We start from the raw sequence: 17,308 nt of genomic DNA, 5'->3' as shown, positions 1-17,308 counted from the left end.
AGCAGGAGTGGCCGTTGGATGTCTATCCAACGGATGTCATGCTTCTTCTTCAATCTCGGATATTCTTAGCTTCGGCCGCCCAAAAAATGATTCCTCCCCCTGACATCTGGGGCGCACCATTGTGGAGGCTGGCCTGTGGGCCTACTAAGTTGGCGGGTACCAAGGGCTTTCTCAACTTAGTCAATATAAACGATTCTAGCTTCAGTGACCGTACGATGTCCATCCAACGGCCGTAGTGCTTCTTCAACCTCTGGTCTTCTTGCTCTAGCCGCCCAAAGCAGCGCCGGTCGTGCCGCCTGATCCTGTCTCCCGTGGTCGGCCGTGCTGCTGCGGGGGCCTCACCGCCCCCATACTACTCCCACTGCTGGCCAGGCCATCCCTCCACTCACCCATACCCCCTATTATTCTACGGCGACGGCAGCCTCACACCGCAGCCAAACCAGTGAACCCTCGTACTCCTCTCTGCGCGGGCTTCCACTGATGTGTCTTCCCCGGCTCTGCGTCGTCCCCTTCCTAGGCCTCGCTGTCATCCACCGCCCTGGTGCTCTCGGCACGGCGTGGTCAACATGGTCAACGACCGACTTCCATCGGAAGAGTACTGTACATGGAGAGGCTGACAGCTGGGTCCACGGCGGCCGCAAGGAAGTGCCTCCTTATTATGCACAAAATAATTATTCCGCCACCTGACAGCAGGGACCCACCAGACGAGCCACCTTATTTCGCAAAAAACATTTCCCCCCTGACTACTGGGACCCACCGGACGGGCCACCGTATTTTGCGAAAAAAAACGTTCCCCCCACTGTCAGCTCGGCCCACCGGAAGTGCCTCCTTATTACGCACAAAAAATGAATACTCCCCCTGCTAGTTGGGACCCACCTTGGTGGGAGGCTGACTTGTGGGCCTACTAAGTTGACGGGGAGGTAGGGCTTTGTCAACTTACTCAATATGAACGATTCTAGCTCAAGTGACCGTACGATGTCCATCCAACGTCCATAGTGCTTCTTCAACCTCTGTCTTCGTGCTCCAGCCGCCCAAAGCAGCGCTGGTCGTGCCGCATGCTCCTGCCTCCCATGGCCGACTGTGATGCCGCGGAGGCCTCACCGCCCCCTACTACTCCCACCGCTGGCCAGGCCATCCTCTACTCACCCACACCCCATGTTATTCTACGACGACAGCAGCCTCACACCGCAGCCGAACCAGTGAACCCTCGTACTCCTCTTCGCGTGGGCATCCACTGTTGCGTCTTCCCCGACTCCGCGTCGTCCCCTTCCTAGGCCTCGCCATCGTCCACCGCCGTGGTGCTCTCGGTGTAGCGTGGTCAATGTGGTCAACGACCGACTTCCATCGGGAGAGTACTGTACGTGGAGAGGCTGACAGCTGGGTCCATGGCAGCCGCAAGGAAGTGCTTCCTTATTACGCGTAAAATAATTATTCCTCCACCTGACAGCGGGGACCCATCAGACGAGCCACCGTATTTTGCGAAAAAATGATTCGCCCCCTGACTGCTGGGACCCACCAGCTACATCTTCGCACGCAAGGAAGTGCGTCCAGAAAAAAAACGATTCGCCCCCCTGACTGCTGGGACCCACCATCTACATCTTCGCACGCAAGGAAGTGCCTGACAGTCGGGACCCACCTAGTCAAAGCATACGTAGTGTTGTCATTCTGGTCGTGAACGTGTACGTACATACTGGTCGATGTAGAGGCGCGCACGTGTCATAGTAGAGGCGCGCACGTAGCATGTACACGTACGTACAGCGGCCAGTGTGCAAGAAAGAAAATACGGCCACATATGTGTACATACGGGCGGGGTCTCGAACGCCTACTCGCGCATACGTACGGCCAGGGCTCATGTACATGGCTGGGTCGGAACGGAGAAACAGCGTCGTCGTCATGTTCATGGGGAGCCAACCGGCTGGGTCGGAACGGAATGTGTTGTCGTGTTCATCGGGAGGGCTTGGACGGAACAAGCAATGAAAATGAGGCATGGCGTACCACAGAACGGAGGAAACGGCCTTGTGTTCGACCGGCCACGTTTGAAACGGGATCCTGTTCATCGGGAGGGGTCTGGCATATCGCAAAACGGAGGAAATGGACCTCCTACAATCGAAACGGGGTCCTGTTGATCGGAAGGGGTGTGGCGTACCACAAAACGGACGAAACTGACTTGTGTTGGAGCGCTACGGTCGAAATGGGGGTCCTTTCATCAGGAGGGGTGTGGCGTACTGCAAAACGGGACTCCACGGGATACTGTTCATCTCCACCGTCGACCTCCTCCAGCCTCCACGGGCTACTATTCATCCACCGTCGACCTCCTCCAGCCTCCACATGCTCCTGTTCATCCAGCCTCCACCGCACGCTACTCCACCGGCTACTATTCAACCACCCCTCCACGGGCTCCTGTTCAACCACCCCTCCACGGGCTACTGTTCATCCACCCCTCCACTGTCTACTGTTCATCCAGCCCTCCACGGGGTCAACCTGTTCATCCAGCCCTCCACGGGGTCCTGTTCATCCAGCCCCAACCGGCTCGATCGATCGGGGTCCTGTTCATCCAGAGGTGGCGCCACAGGGTCCTGTTCGTCCACCCCCACCGCTCACTGTTCATCCAAACCCCCCCCCCCCGCAACGCTCACTGTTCATCCAATTGATTGCCTTCAGTTAGCAGCAGTAGCGAAGGAATTCAGTTAACAGCCATCGATCGATCGCTCGGTTTCAGTAACGCGTAGCCTGCAGTGCAATTGCTCGGGTTTAGTTAGAGCCCAACGCCTCGCTCGAGTTCAGTTAGAGCCAATGCCTCCCACACACGTGCATACGTGTACGAGAGAAACACGCATCGCTCGGCCCCCAACCACCCACCGTAATCGGGAACTCCCCAAAATTTTCCTCGCCCTCGCTTCTACCACGGTTTTTCCGTCATGGACGGCCCAAAGAATATCATGCAGCTGCGTCTCCGACCTGCCCAGGACGAAAAGCCATTTTCTGTCATGATTTTTTGTCATAGAAGTAGGAGCCCACCACATCTATGATGATACCGGGTTTTGTCACAATTATCATCATAGAAGTGTCATAAGTATGACAGGAAAAAAATCCGTTCAGCCCAAAATGTCACGGATGTGTCTTTTTTTGTAGTGCCATGATGTTCAATTCACCTCTCAACCTGCAAAACACTTTCTCATCAAGTGGTTTGGTGAATATATCCGCCAATTGCTTATCAGTACGAACATGCTTAAGTCTGATATCTCCCTTAGAAATATGATCTTTAATGAAATGATGACGAACCTTAATATGCTTAGTTCGAGAATGTTGCACGGGATTATGAGCAATCTTAATAGCACTATCATTGTCATAAAGCAATGGAACATGTTTCACATATATCCCATAATCTTTAAAAGTTTGGGTCATCTAAAGTAATTGAGCACAACATGAACCGGCGGCAATGTATTCCACTTCAGCGGTGGATAAGGATACCGGGTTTTGTTTCTTGGAGGACCAAGACACAAGAGATCTACCAAGAAATTGACAAGTACCCGAAGTGGACTTTCTATCAACCTTGTCACCGGCATAGTCCGAGTCGGAGTAGCCAACAAGATTAAATGAAGACCTCTTAGGATACCAAATGCCAAAATTTGGTGTATGTATTAGGTATCTCACTATCCTTTTCACAGCCTTAAGATGACACTCTTTGGGGGGCGCTTGATATCGTGCACACATGCACACACTTAGCATAATATCGGGACAGGAGGCACATAGATATAACAATGAACCAATCATAGAGTGGTAAACATTTTGGTCAACCGGTTCACCATCCTTTGTCAAGTCAAGATGTCCACTAGTACGCATGGGGGTATTCATACCTTTGCATTCTTGTATGTTGAACTTATTGAATAAGTCCTTGGTATACTTTGTTTGAGAGATAAAGGTTCCCTCCTTAGTTTGCTTGATTTTCAAACCAAGAAATAACTTGAGTTCACTCATCATAGACATCTCAAACTTCTCCGACATAAGCTTTCCAAACTTTTCACTAAAATGAGGGTTAGTTGAACCAAATATGATATCATCAACATAAATTTGGCACACAAATAATTCTCCATTAACCCTTTTAGTAAAGAGTGTAGAATCAATTTTACCAATTTCAAACCCTTTTTCAAGAAGAAACTTAGTCAAGCATTTATACCAAGCTCTAGGAGCTTGCTTAAGACCATAAAGAGCTTTGTGGAGTTTGTAAACATGGTCGGGTTTCTTTGGATTAACAAAGCAGAGAGGTTGTTTAACATAAACTTCCTCCTTGATCTCACCATTAAGAAAAGCACTTTTGATGTACATTTGATATAAGGTAATGTCATGATGATTGGCATAAGAAAGTAAGATGTGAATGGACTCAACTCTAGCAATGGGGGCATAAGTCTCACCATAGTCCATACCTTCGACTTGAGTGTAGCCTTGAGCAACGACACAAGCCTTGTTGCGTACAACTTGTCCATCTTCATCTTGCTTGTTCCTAAACACCCATTTGGTTCCAATGACATTATGCTTCTCATCGGGCTTTTCAACCAACGTCCACACTTGGTTCCTCTCAAAGTAGTGTAGCTCTTCATGCATGCATTTATCCAATCCGGATCTTCCAATGCTTCTTCAACCTTCATAGGTTCATTGATAGAAATGAATGAGTAATGTTCACAAAAGTTAGCCACACGAGATTTAGAGTGAGTAATTCTCCCAGTTTGAATGTCATCAAAGATTTGTTCGACGGGATGATCTCTTGAGACTCTTGCTCGAACTCATGAGATCTTTTGTCTGGGTCAGGGTGGAACATCCTCTTCATTGTCTTCTTCTTTCTCTTGTCTTTCTTCATTATTGTTGGCGTTGTTGTTCTCCCGTGGAGGTGGACAAGGAGGTTGTCGAGGTTCATCTTGTTGTACATCTTCGTTTTCAGCGTCTTGGTGTGTCCCACTCATGGATACCTCCAATTCAACTTGTGGTTCACCTTGGCATGATGTTGAGGCTTCCACTTGGACGAACGAGGTACTCTCCTTCACCTCTGTTGGACGAATCTTGCCAATAGACAAGTCTTGGATTGTTTCTGAAGGATCTTTGTCACCTACATCAATTGGCAATTGCTCTACTTGAGAGCCATTAGATTCATCAAACTTCACATCTACCGTCTCTTCAACCTTTCGGGTGAAATTGTTGTAAACACGGTAAGTGTGAGAGTTTGAGCCATAACCGAGTAGGAAACCTTCATGAGACTTAGGAGCAAATTTCGAATGACGATGCTTATCAAGAATGTAACACTTTGAGCTGAATACCCTAAAGTATCCAACTAGGGGTTTGTTACCGGCGAGAAGCTCGTATGTCGTCTTATCGAGTAGCTTGTGAAGATATAGACGATTCGTTGCATGACAAGCTGTCTCAGCCGCTTCCGCCCAGAAGTGTTTTGGCGTCTTGTACTCATCAAGCATCGTTCTCGCCATTTTCATGAGTGTCCGGTTCTTCCTCTCAACAACTCCATTTTGTTGAGGTGTGTACGTAGCCGAGAACTCATGTGAAATCCCTTCTTCGTCAAGAAAGGTGTCCACATTGGCGTTCTTGAACTCCATTCCGTTGTCGCTGCGAACCTTCTTGGTCTTCACTTCAAATTGATTTTGGGCCTTCCTAGCAAAGTTATTGAAGATCTTTTGGACCTATGATTTATCATCAAGAAAGAACACCCACGTAAATCTTGAAAAATCATCAACAACGACTAGTCCAAACAAGTTACCATCGAGACTCTTGTAGGCGTTGGGACCGAAAAGGTCCATATGAAGTAGCTCGAGCGGTCTCCTCGTGGTCATGATGTTCTTCACAGGATGGCTTCCTCCAACATGTTTTCCTGCTTGGCAAGCGCTGCAAAGTCTATACTTATCAAATATTACATCTTTAACACCAAGGATATGATCACCTTTAATAAGCTTGTCAAGGTTTCGCATGCCCACATGACCTAACCGTTATGCCACAACCAGCCTCTAGAAGATTTAGCAATTAAACAAGTTCTAGGTTGAGACTTTTTAGTGAAATCAACAATGTATAGATCACCTCTACGTATGCCGGTAAAGACCATTTTATGATTATCTCTTTGAAACACTTGGCAATCTACTTCAGTAAATAGGACATTGAAACCAAAGTCAGCTAGTCTAGATATAGAAAGTAGATTATAGCCAAGAGATTCAACAAGCATAACATTTTGTATGGAGCTGTCATATGAGATGTCCACCTTACCGAGGCCAACCACCTTACCCTTTGAGTTATCACCAAAAGTGACATACTTTCGAGGGCCATCATTTTCAGCAAGCTCATGAAACATATCTTTGTCTCCGGTCATGTGATCGGTACATCCACTATCAAGGACCCATTCCTTTCCTGCAGCCATGTAGCCGCGAAGGTTAGCCATAAGACCAAAGTGTCTCATAGACTCTTCAAGATCAAGATCACTATCATCATCCTCATCATAGTATCCATCGAAGGAAATATGCCCTAGAGGCAATAATAAAGTTATTATTGATTTCCTTATTTCATGATAAATGTTTACTATTCATGCTAGAATTGTATTAACTGGAAACATAATACATGTGTGAATACATAGACAAATAATGTCACTAGTATGCCTCTACTTGACTAGCTCGTTAATCAAAGATGGTTAAGGTTTCCTAACCATAGACATGAGTTGTCATTTGATAAACGGGATCACATCATTAGGAGAATGATGTGATTGACTTGACCCATTCCGTTAGCTTAGCACTTGATCGTTTAGGATATTGCTATTGCTTTCTTCATGACTTATACATGTTCCTATGACTATGAGATTATGCAACTCCCGAGTACCAGAGGAACACTTTGTGTGCTACCAAACGTCACAACGTAACTGGGTGATTATAAAGGTGCTCTACAGGTGTCTCCGATGGTACTTGTTGAATTGGCATAGATCGAGATTAGGATTTGTCACTCCGGTTGTCGGAGAGGTATCTTTGGGCCCTCTCGGTAATGCACATCACTATAAGCCTTGCAAACAATGTGACTAATGAGTTAGTTGCGGGATGATGCATTACGGAACGAGTAAAGATACTTGCCGGTAACGAGATTGAACTAGGTATTGAGATACCGACGATCGAATCTCGGGCAAGTAACATACCGATGACAAAGGGAACAACATATGTTCTTATGCGGTTCGACCTATAAAGATCTTCGTAGAATATGTAGGAGCCAATATGGGCATCCAAGTTCCGCTATTGGTTATTGACCACAGAGGTGTCTCGGTCATGTCTACATAGTTCTAAAACCCGTAGGGTCCGCACGCTTAACGTTCATTGATGATATAGTATTATATGAGTTATGTATGTTGGTGACCGAATGTTGTTTGGAGTCCCGGATATGATCACGGACATGACGAGGAACTCCGGAATGGTCCAGAGATAAAGATTGATATATGGGATAATAATGTTTGGTCTCTAGAAGGGTTCCAGAATTCACCGGAAGGGGTTCTGGATGTTTCCCAAAATGTTTGGGTACGAGAACACTTTATTTGGGCCAAACGGGAAAGCCCACAAGGTTTTTGTAAAGCACAAAAGGAAGTTTCGCAGAGTCCAGGGGCCAGACGCCAGGGTCCCTAGCATCTGGTTCCAGACGCTGGGAACCCTGGCGTCTGGCCCTGGAGTCCGAGAAGGACTCTTGCCTTTCGGGTGAAACCGACTTTGTGGAGGCTTTTACTCCAAGTTTCGACCCCAAGGCTCAACATATAAATAGAGGGGCAGGGCTAGCACCAAAGACACATCAAGAAACACCAAGCCGTGTGCAAGCAACCCCGTCCCCTCAAGTTTATCCTCCGTCATTGTTTCCGTAGTGCTTAGGCGAAGCCCTGTGGAGATTGTTCTTCACCAACACCATCACCACGCCGTCGTGCTGCCAAAACTCATCTACTACTTCGCCCGTCTTGCTGGATCAAGAAGGTGAGGACGTCATCGAGCTGAACGTGTGCTGAACGCGGAGGTGACGTACATTCGGTACTTGATCGGGGTGGATCGTGAAGGTGTATGACTACATCAACCGCGTTGATAAACGCTTCCGCTTAGCAATCTTCAAGGGTATGAAGATACACTCTCCCTCTCATTCCTATGCATCACCATGATCTTGCGTGTGCGTAGGATTTTTCTTTTGAAATTACTATGTTCCCCAATAGTGGCATCCGAGCTAGGTTTATGCGTAGATGTTATACGCACAACTAGAACACAAGTGAGTTTTGGGCGATACAAGTCATACTGCTTACCAGCATGTCATACTTTGGTTCGGCGGTATTGTTGGATCAAGTCATACGCGAGACTGGTTCTACCGACATGCTTTGCACATAGGTGGCTGGCGGGTGTCAGTTTCTCCAACTTTAGTTGAACCGAGTGTGGCTACGCCTGGTCCTTGTTGAAGGTTAAAACAACACTAACTTGACAAAATATCGTTGTGGTTTTGATGCGTAGGTAAGAACGGTTCTTGCTCAGCCCGTAGCAGCCACGTAAAACTTGCAACAACAAAGTAGAGGGCGTCTAACTTGTTTTTGCAGGGCATGTTGTGATGTGATATGGTCAAGACATGATGCTAAATTTTATTGTGTGAGATGATCATGTTTTGTAACAGAGTTATCGGCAACTGGCAGGAGACATATGGTTGTCGTTTTATTGTATGCAATGCAATCGCCCTGTAATTGCTTTACTTTATCACTAAGCGATAGCGATAGTCGTAGAAGCAATAGTTGGCGAGATGACAACGATGCTACGATGGAGATCAAGGTGTCACGCCAGTGATGATGGTGATCATGACGGTGCTTTGGAGATGGAGATCAAAGGCACTAGTTGATGATGACCATATCATATCACTTATATTGATTGCATGTGATGTTTATCTTTTATGCATCTTATTCTGCTTTGATTGACTGTAGCATTATAAGATGATCTCTCACTAAATTTCAAGGTATTAGTGTTCTCCCTGAGTATGCACCGTTGTGAAAGTTCTTCGTGCCGAGCCACCATGTGATGATCGGGTGTGATAAGCTCTACGTTCAAATACAACGGGTGTAAGACAGTTTTACACACGCAGAATACTCAGGTTAAACTTGACGAGCCTAGCATATGCAGATATGGACTCGGAACACTGAGACCGAAAGGTCGAGCGTGAATCATATAGTAGATATGATCAACATATTGATGTTCACCATTGAAAACTACTCCATCTCACATGATGATCGGACATGGTTTAGTTGATTTGGATCACGTGATCACTTAGATGATTAGAGGGATGTCTATCTAAGTGGGAGTTCTTAAGTGATATGATTAATTGAACTTTAATTTATCATGAACTTAGTACCTGATAGTATTTTTGCTTGTCTATGTTGTTGTAGATAGATGGTCCGTGCTATTGTTCCGTTGAATTTTAATGCATTCCTTGAGAAAGCTAAGTTGAAAGATGATGGTAGCAATTACACGGACTGGTTCCGTAACTTGAGGATTATCCTCATTGCTGCACAGAAGAATTGCATCCTGGAAGCACTGCTAGGTGCAAGACCCGCTGTAGGAGCAACGCCGGATGTTGTGAACGTCTGGCAGAGCAAAGCTGATGAGTACTCGATAGTTCAGTGTGCCATGCTTTACGGCTTAGAACCAGGACTTCAAAAATGTTTTGAACGTCACGGAGCATATGAGATGTTCCAGGAGTTGAAGTTAATATTTCAAGCAAATGCCTGGATTGAGAGATATGAAGTCTCCAATAAGTTCTATAGCTGCAAGATGGAGGAGAATAGTTCTGTCAGTGAACATATACTTAGAATGTCTGGGTATAATAATCACTTGATTCAATTGGGAGTTAATCTTCCTGATGATAGTGTCATTGACAGAATTCTCCAAACACTTCCACCAAGCTACAAGAGCTTCGTGATGAACTATAATATGCAAGGGATGGAAAAGACAATTCCCGAGCTCTTCGCAATGTTCAAGGCTATGGAGGTAGAAATCAAGAAGGAGCATCAAGTGTTGATGGTCAACAAGACCACCAGTTTCAAGAAAAAAGGTAAAGGGAAGAAGAAGGGGAACTTCAAGAAGAACGACAAGCAAGTTTCCGCTCAAGAGAAGAAACCCAAGTCTGGACCTAAGCTGAGACTGAGTGCTTCTACTGCAAAGGGACTGGCCACTGGAAGCGGAACTGCCCCAAGTATTTGGCGGATAAGAAGGATGGCAAGGTGAACAAAGGTATATGTGATATACATGTTATTGATGTGTACCTTACTAATGCTCGCAGTAGCACCTGGGTATTTGATACTGGTTCTGTTGCTAATATTTGCAACTCGAAACAGGGACTACAGATTAAGCGAAGATTGGCTAAGGACAAGGTGACGATGCGCGTGGGAAATGGTTCCAAAGTCGATGTGATCGCGGTCGGCACGCTACCTCTACATCTACCTTCGGGATTAGTTTTAGACCTGAATAATTGTTATTTGGTGCCAGCGTTGAGCATGAACATTATATCTGGATCTTGTTTGATGCGAGACGGTTATTCATTTAAATCATAGAATAATGGTTGTTCTATTTGTATGAGTAATATCTTTTATGGTCATGCACCCTTGAAGAGTGGTCTATTTATATTAAATCTAGATAGTAGTGGTACACATATTCATAATATTGAAACCAAAAGATGCATAGTTGATAATGATAGTGCAACTTATTTGTGGCACTGCCGTTTAGGTCATATTGGTGTAAAGCGCATGAAGAAACTCCATACTGATGGACTTTTGGAATCACTTGATTATGAATCACTTGGTACTTGCGAACCATGCCTCACGGGCAAGATGACTAAAACGCCGTTCTCCGGAACAATGGAGCGAGCAACAGATTTGTTGGAGATCATACATACTGATGTATGTGGTCCGATGAATGTTGAGGCTCGCGGCGGGTATCATTATTTTCTCACCTTCACAGATGATTTGAGCAGATATGGGTATATCTACTTAATGAAACATAAGTCTGAAACATTTGCAAAGTTCAAAGAATTTCAGAGTGAAGTGTAAAATCATCATAACAAGAAAATAAAGTTTCTACGATCTGATCGTGGAGGAGAATATTTGAGTTACGAGTTTGGTCTTCATTTTGAAACAATGCGTAATAGTTTCGCAACACATGCCACCAGTAACACCACAGCGTAATGGTGTGTCCGAACATCATAATTGTACTTTACTAGATATGGTGCGATCTATGATGTCTCTTACTGATTTACCACTATCATTTTGGGGTTATGCTTTAGAGACGGCTGCATTCATGTTAAATAGGGCACCATCGAAATCCGTTGAGACAATGCCTTATGAACTGTGGTTTGGCAAGAAACCAAAGTTGTCGTTTCTTAAAGTTCGGGGCTGCAATGCTTATGTGAAAAAGCTTCAATCTGATAAGCTCGAACCCAAATCGGAGAATGTGTCTTCATAGGATACCCAAAGGAGATTGTTGGGTACACCTTCTATCACAGATCCGAAGGCAAGACATCTGTTGCTAAATTTGGATCCTTTCTAGAGAAGGAGTTTCTCTCGAAAGAAGTGAGTGGGAGGAAAGTAGAACTTGATGAGGTAACTGTACCTGCTCCCTTATTGAAAAGTAGTTCATCATAGAAACCGGTTCCTGTGACGCCTACACCAATTAGTGAGGAAGCTAATGATATTGATCATGAAACTTCAGATCAAGTTACTACCAAACCTTGTAGGTCAACCAGAGTAAGATCCACACTAGAGTGGTACGGTAATCCTATTTTGGAGGTCATGTTACTTGACCATGGCGAACCTACGGACTATGAGGAAGCGATGATGAGCCTAGATTCCACAAAATGGCTTGAGGCCATGAAATCTGAGATGGGATCCATGTATGAGAACAAAGTGTGGACTTTGGTTGACTTACCCGATGATCGGCAAGCCATCGAGAATAAATGGATCTTCAAGAAGAAGACTGACGCTGACGGTAATGTTACTGTCTACAAAGCTCGACTTGTTGCAAAAGGTTTTCAACAAGTTCAAGGGGTTGACTACGATGACACTTTCTCACCCGTAGTGATGCTTAAGTCTGTCCGAATCATGTTAGCAATTGTCGCATTTTATGATTATGAAATTTGGCAAATGGATGTCAAAACTGCATCCCTGAATGGATTTCTGGAAAAAAGAGTTGTATATGATGCAACTAGAAGGTTTTTTCGATCTGAAAGGTGCTAACAAAGTGTGCAAGCTCCAGCGATCCATTTATGGACTGGTGCAAGCCTCTCGGAGTTGGAATAAACGCTTGGATAGTGTGATCAAAGTATATGGTTTTATACAGACTTTTGGAGAAGTCGGTATTTACAAGAAAGTGAGTGGGAGCTCTGTAGCATTTCTAATACTATATGTGGATGACATATTGATGATTGGAAATGATATAGAATTTCTGGATAGCATAAAAGGATACTTGAATAAGAGTTTTTCAATGAAAGACCTCGGTGAAGTTGCTTACATATTGGGCATCAAGATCTATAGAGATAGATCAAGATGCCTAATTGGACTTTCACAAAACACATACCTTGATAAAGTTTTGAAAAAGTTCAAAATGGATCAAGCAAAGAGAGGGTTCTTGCCTGTGTTACAAGGTGTGAAGTTGAGTCAGACTCAATGCCCGACCACTACAGAAGATAGAGAGAAAATGAAAAATGTTCCATATGCTTCAGCCATAGGCTCTATCATGTATGCAATGCTGTGTACCAGACCTGATGTGTGCCTTGCTATTAGTTTAGCAGGGAGGTACCAAAGTAATCCAGGAGTGGATCACTGGACAGCGGTCAAGAACATCCTGAAATACCTGAAAAGGACTAAGGATATGTTTCTCATTTATGGAGGTGACAAAGAGCTCGTCGTAAATGTTTACGTTGATGCAAGCTTTGACACTGATCCGGACGATTCTAAATCGCAAACCGGATACGTGTTTATATTGAATGGTGGAGCTGTCAGTTGGTGCAGTTCTAAACAAAGCGTCGTGGCGGGATCTACGTGTGAAGCGGAGTACATAGCTACTTTGGAAGCAGCAAATGAAGGAGTCTAGATGAAGGAGTTCATATCCGATCTAGGTGTCATACCTAGTGCATCGGGTCCAATGAAAATCTTTTGTGACAATACTGGTGCAATTGTCTTGGCAAAGGAATCCAGATTTCACAAGAGAACCAAGCACATCAAGAGACGCTTCAATTTCATCTGTGACCAAGTCCAGGTGGGAGACATAGAGATTAGCAAGATACATACGGATCTGAATGTTGCATACCCGTTGACTAAGCCTCTCTCACGAGCAAAACATGATCAGCACCAAGACTCCGTGGGTGTTAGAATCATTACTTTATAATCTAGATTATTAACTCTAGTGCAAGTGGGAGACTGAAGGAAATATGCCCTGGAGGCAATAATAAAGTTATTATTTATTTCCTTATTTCATGATAAATGTTTATTATTCATGCTAGAATTGTATTAACCGGAAACGTAATACATGTGTGAATACATAGACAAATAGTGTCACTAGTATGCCTCTACTTGACTAGCTCGTTAATCAAAGATGGTTAAGGTTTCCTAACCATAGACATGAGTTGTCATTTGATAAATGGGATCAAATCATTAGGAGAATCATGTGATTTACTTGACCCATTCCGTTAGCTTAGCACTTGATCATTTAGTATATTGCTATTGCTTGCTTCGTGACTTATACATGTTCCTATGACTATGAGATTATGCAACTCCTGAATACCGGAGGAACACTTTGTGTGCTACCAAATGTCACAATGTAACTGGATGATTATAAAGGTGCTCTACAGGTGTCTCTGATGGTACTTGTTGAGTTGGCATAGATCGAGATTAGGATTTGTCACTCTGATTGTCGGAGAGGTATCTCTAGGCCCTTTCGGTAATGCACATCACTATAAGCCTTGCAAGCAATGTGAATAATGAGTTAGTTGTGGGATGATGCATTACGGAACGAGTAAAGAGACTTGCCGGTGACGAGATTGAACTAGGTATTGAGATACCGACGAACGAATCTCGGGCAACTAACATACCGATGACAAAGGGAACAACGTATGTTCTTATGCGGTTCGACCGATAAAGATCTTCGTAGAATATGTAGGAGCCAATATGGGCATCCAGGTTCCACTATTGGTTATTGACCAGAGAGGTGTCTCGGTCATGTCTACATAGTTCTCGAACACATAGGGTCCACACGCTTAACGTTCATTGACGATATAGAATTATATGAGTTATGTATGTTGGTGACCGAATGTTGTTCGGAGTCCCGGATATGATCACGGACATGATGAGGAACTCCGAAATGGTCTGGAGATAAAGATTGATATATGGGATAATAGTGTTTGGTCTCCGGAAGGGTTCCAGGATTCACCGGAAGGGGTTCCGGATGTTTCCCGAAATGTTTGGGTACGAGAACACTTTATTTGGGCCAAAGGGGAAAACCCACAAGGTTTTTGGAAAGCACAAAAGGAAGTTTTGCAGAGTCGAGGGGCCAGACACTAGGGTCCCTGGCGTCTGGGTCCAGACGTCGGGAACCCTGGCGTCTGGGTCCAGACGCCGGGAACCTTGGCGTCTGGCCGTGGAGTCCGAGAAGGACTCTTGCCTTTCGGGTGAAACCGACTTTGTGGAGGCTTTTACTCCAAGTTTCGACCCCAAGGCTCAACATATAAATAGAGCGGCAGGGCTAGCACCAAAGACACATCAAGAAACACCAAGCCGTGTGCCGGCAACCCCGTCCCCTCAAGTTTATCCTCCATCATAGTTTCTGTGGTGCTTAGGCGAAGCCCTGCGGAGATTGTTCTTCACCAACACCGTCACCATGCCGTCGTGCTGCCGGAACTCATCTACTACTTCGCCCGTCTTGCTGGATCAAGAAGGTGAGGACGTCATCGAGCTGAACGTGTGCTGAACGCGGAGGTGCCGTACGTTCGGTACTTAATCGGGGCGGGTCATGAAGGTGTACGACTACATCAACCGCGTTGGTAAACGCTTTCGCTTAGCGATCTTCAAGGGTATGAAGATACACTCTCCCTCTCATTGCTATGCATCACCATGATCTTGCGTGTGTGTAGGATTTTTTTTGAAATTACTACGTTCCCCAACATCCATGTTCAACATCATCTTGCAAATGATCTTTCCTAGAGAGATTGATTCATTAGATATATGATTTTGACAATGTTCATCTCTATGAATTCTAAAAGCTTCGGAAATGATTTTGCTAATGATTCCAACATCTCCTTTGGCACTCTTAAGATAAGTAAGCTCAAATAAACAATCTCCAAACTTAGGATCATTGGGATTCATCTTATTCAAAGCAATAGACTTATGAAGAATCTCATCTAAGTTTTTCAAGGAATAGTCCGAAAATCGTTCCTCAAGAAATCTCCATATAGTATAAGCACAATCAAGAGTTGGCAAGTGACCAATCAAATTTCTAGGCAAACCTCTAGTGATAAGATTGATAGTTCTAAGATTGTGAATCATGTCAAGAGACTCATCGTGGGTAGGATGCAAGGGGTCAACAAGGGTTTCACAAGGAGTAGTAATGTATTTGTTCAAGTGATATTCATGAAAAATTCCAAGCATCTCATTTTTCCACTCTCTAAAGAACTCTCCATCAAGCATAGGCACTCTACGTCTAAGACTCCCCAACATAGACTAGTCCATCTTCCTCCAATGGTGATTAAACCAAATCAAGGAGACCAAAGCTCTGATACCAATTGGAAGGATCGAGAAGAGGTGTCTAGAGGGGGGGGTGATTAGACCCTCAACGAATAAAGGTGGCAGTTTTTAAGTTTTTCAAGTTGAGGTTGGCAATTAGCACAATTTCAAGCATTCACAATACAATTCAAGCAAGCATGCAGAGCATATATAAGCAGCAGAAAGTAATGCATGCAACTTGCAATAAAGTAAAGGGATGGGATTGGAGTGTGCAAACGCAATTGGAGATACGGAGATTTTTGGCGTGGTTCCGATAGGTGGTGCTATCGTAAATCCACATTGGTGGAGACTTCAACACACGAAGGGTAACGGTTGCGCGAGTCCACGGAGGGCTCCACCCATGAAGGGTCCACGAAGAAGCAACCTTGTCTATCCCACCATGGCCATAGCCCATGAAGGACTTGCCTCACTCGCGTAGATCTTCACAAAGTAGGCAATCTCCTTGCCCTTGCAAACTCCTTGGTTCAACTCCACAATCTTGACGGAGGCTCCCATGTGACACCTAACCAATCTAGGAGACACCACTCTCCAAAAGGTAATAGATGGTGTGTTGATGATGAACTCCTTGCTCTTGTGCTTAAAATGATAGTCTCCCCAACACTCAACTTTCTCACACAGATTTGGGTATGGTGGAAAGATGATTTGAGTGGAAAGCAACTTGGGGAAGGCTAGAGATCAAGATTCTTGTGGTTGGAATGGAATGTCTTGGTCTCAACACATGAGTAGGTGGTTCTCTCCCAGAAAGTGAATGCTGGAAGTGTAGGCACGTTCTGATGGCTTTCCTCATGAATGAAGAATGGGTGGAGGGGTATATATAGCCTCCACACAAAATCTAGCCATTACACATAGATTCCCAAACTCGGTGAGACCGAATGGTAAAACTCGGTCAGACCGATTCAGGTCAAAATGTGAACATTAGAGTTTTTGGTGGGACCGACAAGGTCAACTCGGTGGGACCGATGTGCAGGGGTTAGGGTAAAACCTCAACTCGGTTTGACCGATTACTCAAACTCGGTGGGACCAATTTTGGTAATAAGCAAACTAAGTATTGGTCAAGAAAACTCGACGGGACCGACTGAACAAACTCAGTGAGACCGAAATTATTGCAACAGGTCACACAGAATTTGCAAGCCCATCTCGGTGAGACCGAGATCCCATCGGTGAGACCGAACTTATTAGGGTTTGGTAGTGGCTGTATTGAATGAACTCGGTGGCGCCAGATAGATCAAATCGGTGGGGCCGAGTTTTACTTTTAGGTTTAGGACATATGTTGATGTGAGAAAGTGGTTGAGGGCTTTGGAGCATATCACTAAGCACTTTGAGCAAGCAAGCCATTAAGCAACACCTCATCCCCTTTTAATAGTATTGGCTTTCCTATGGACTCAATGTGATCCTGGATCACTAAAATGAAAATGTAGAGTCTTGAGCTATTGCCAATGTTTGTCCTTAGCATCTTGAAGGGGTTCCACATCCTCTTGTCCATGCCACTCCAATGTTGAACTTATATGA

The sequence above is a fragment of the Triticum aestivum genome, chromosome 5B (assembly GCF_018294505.1).
Source record: "Triticum aestivum cultivar Chinese Spring chromosome 5B, IWGSC CS RefSeq v2.1, whole genome shotgun sequence".
Taxonomy (NCBI): Eukaryota; Viridiplantae; Streptophyta; class Magnoliopsida; order Poales; family Poaceae; genus Triticum; species Triticum aestivum.
Note: the sequence above shows the minus strand (reverse complement) of the source record.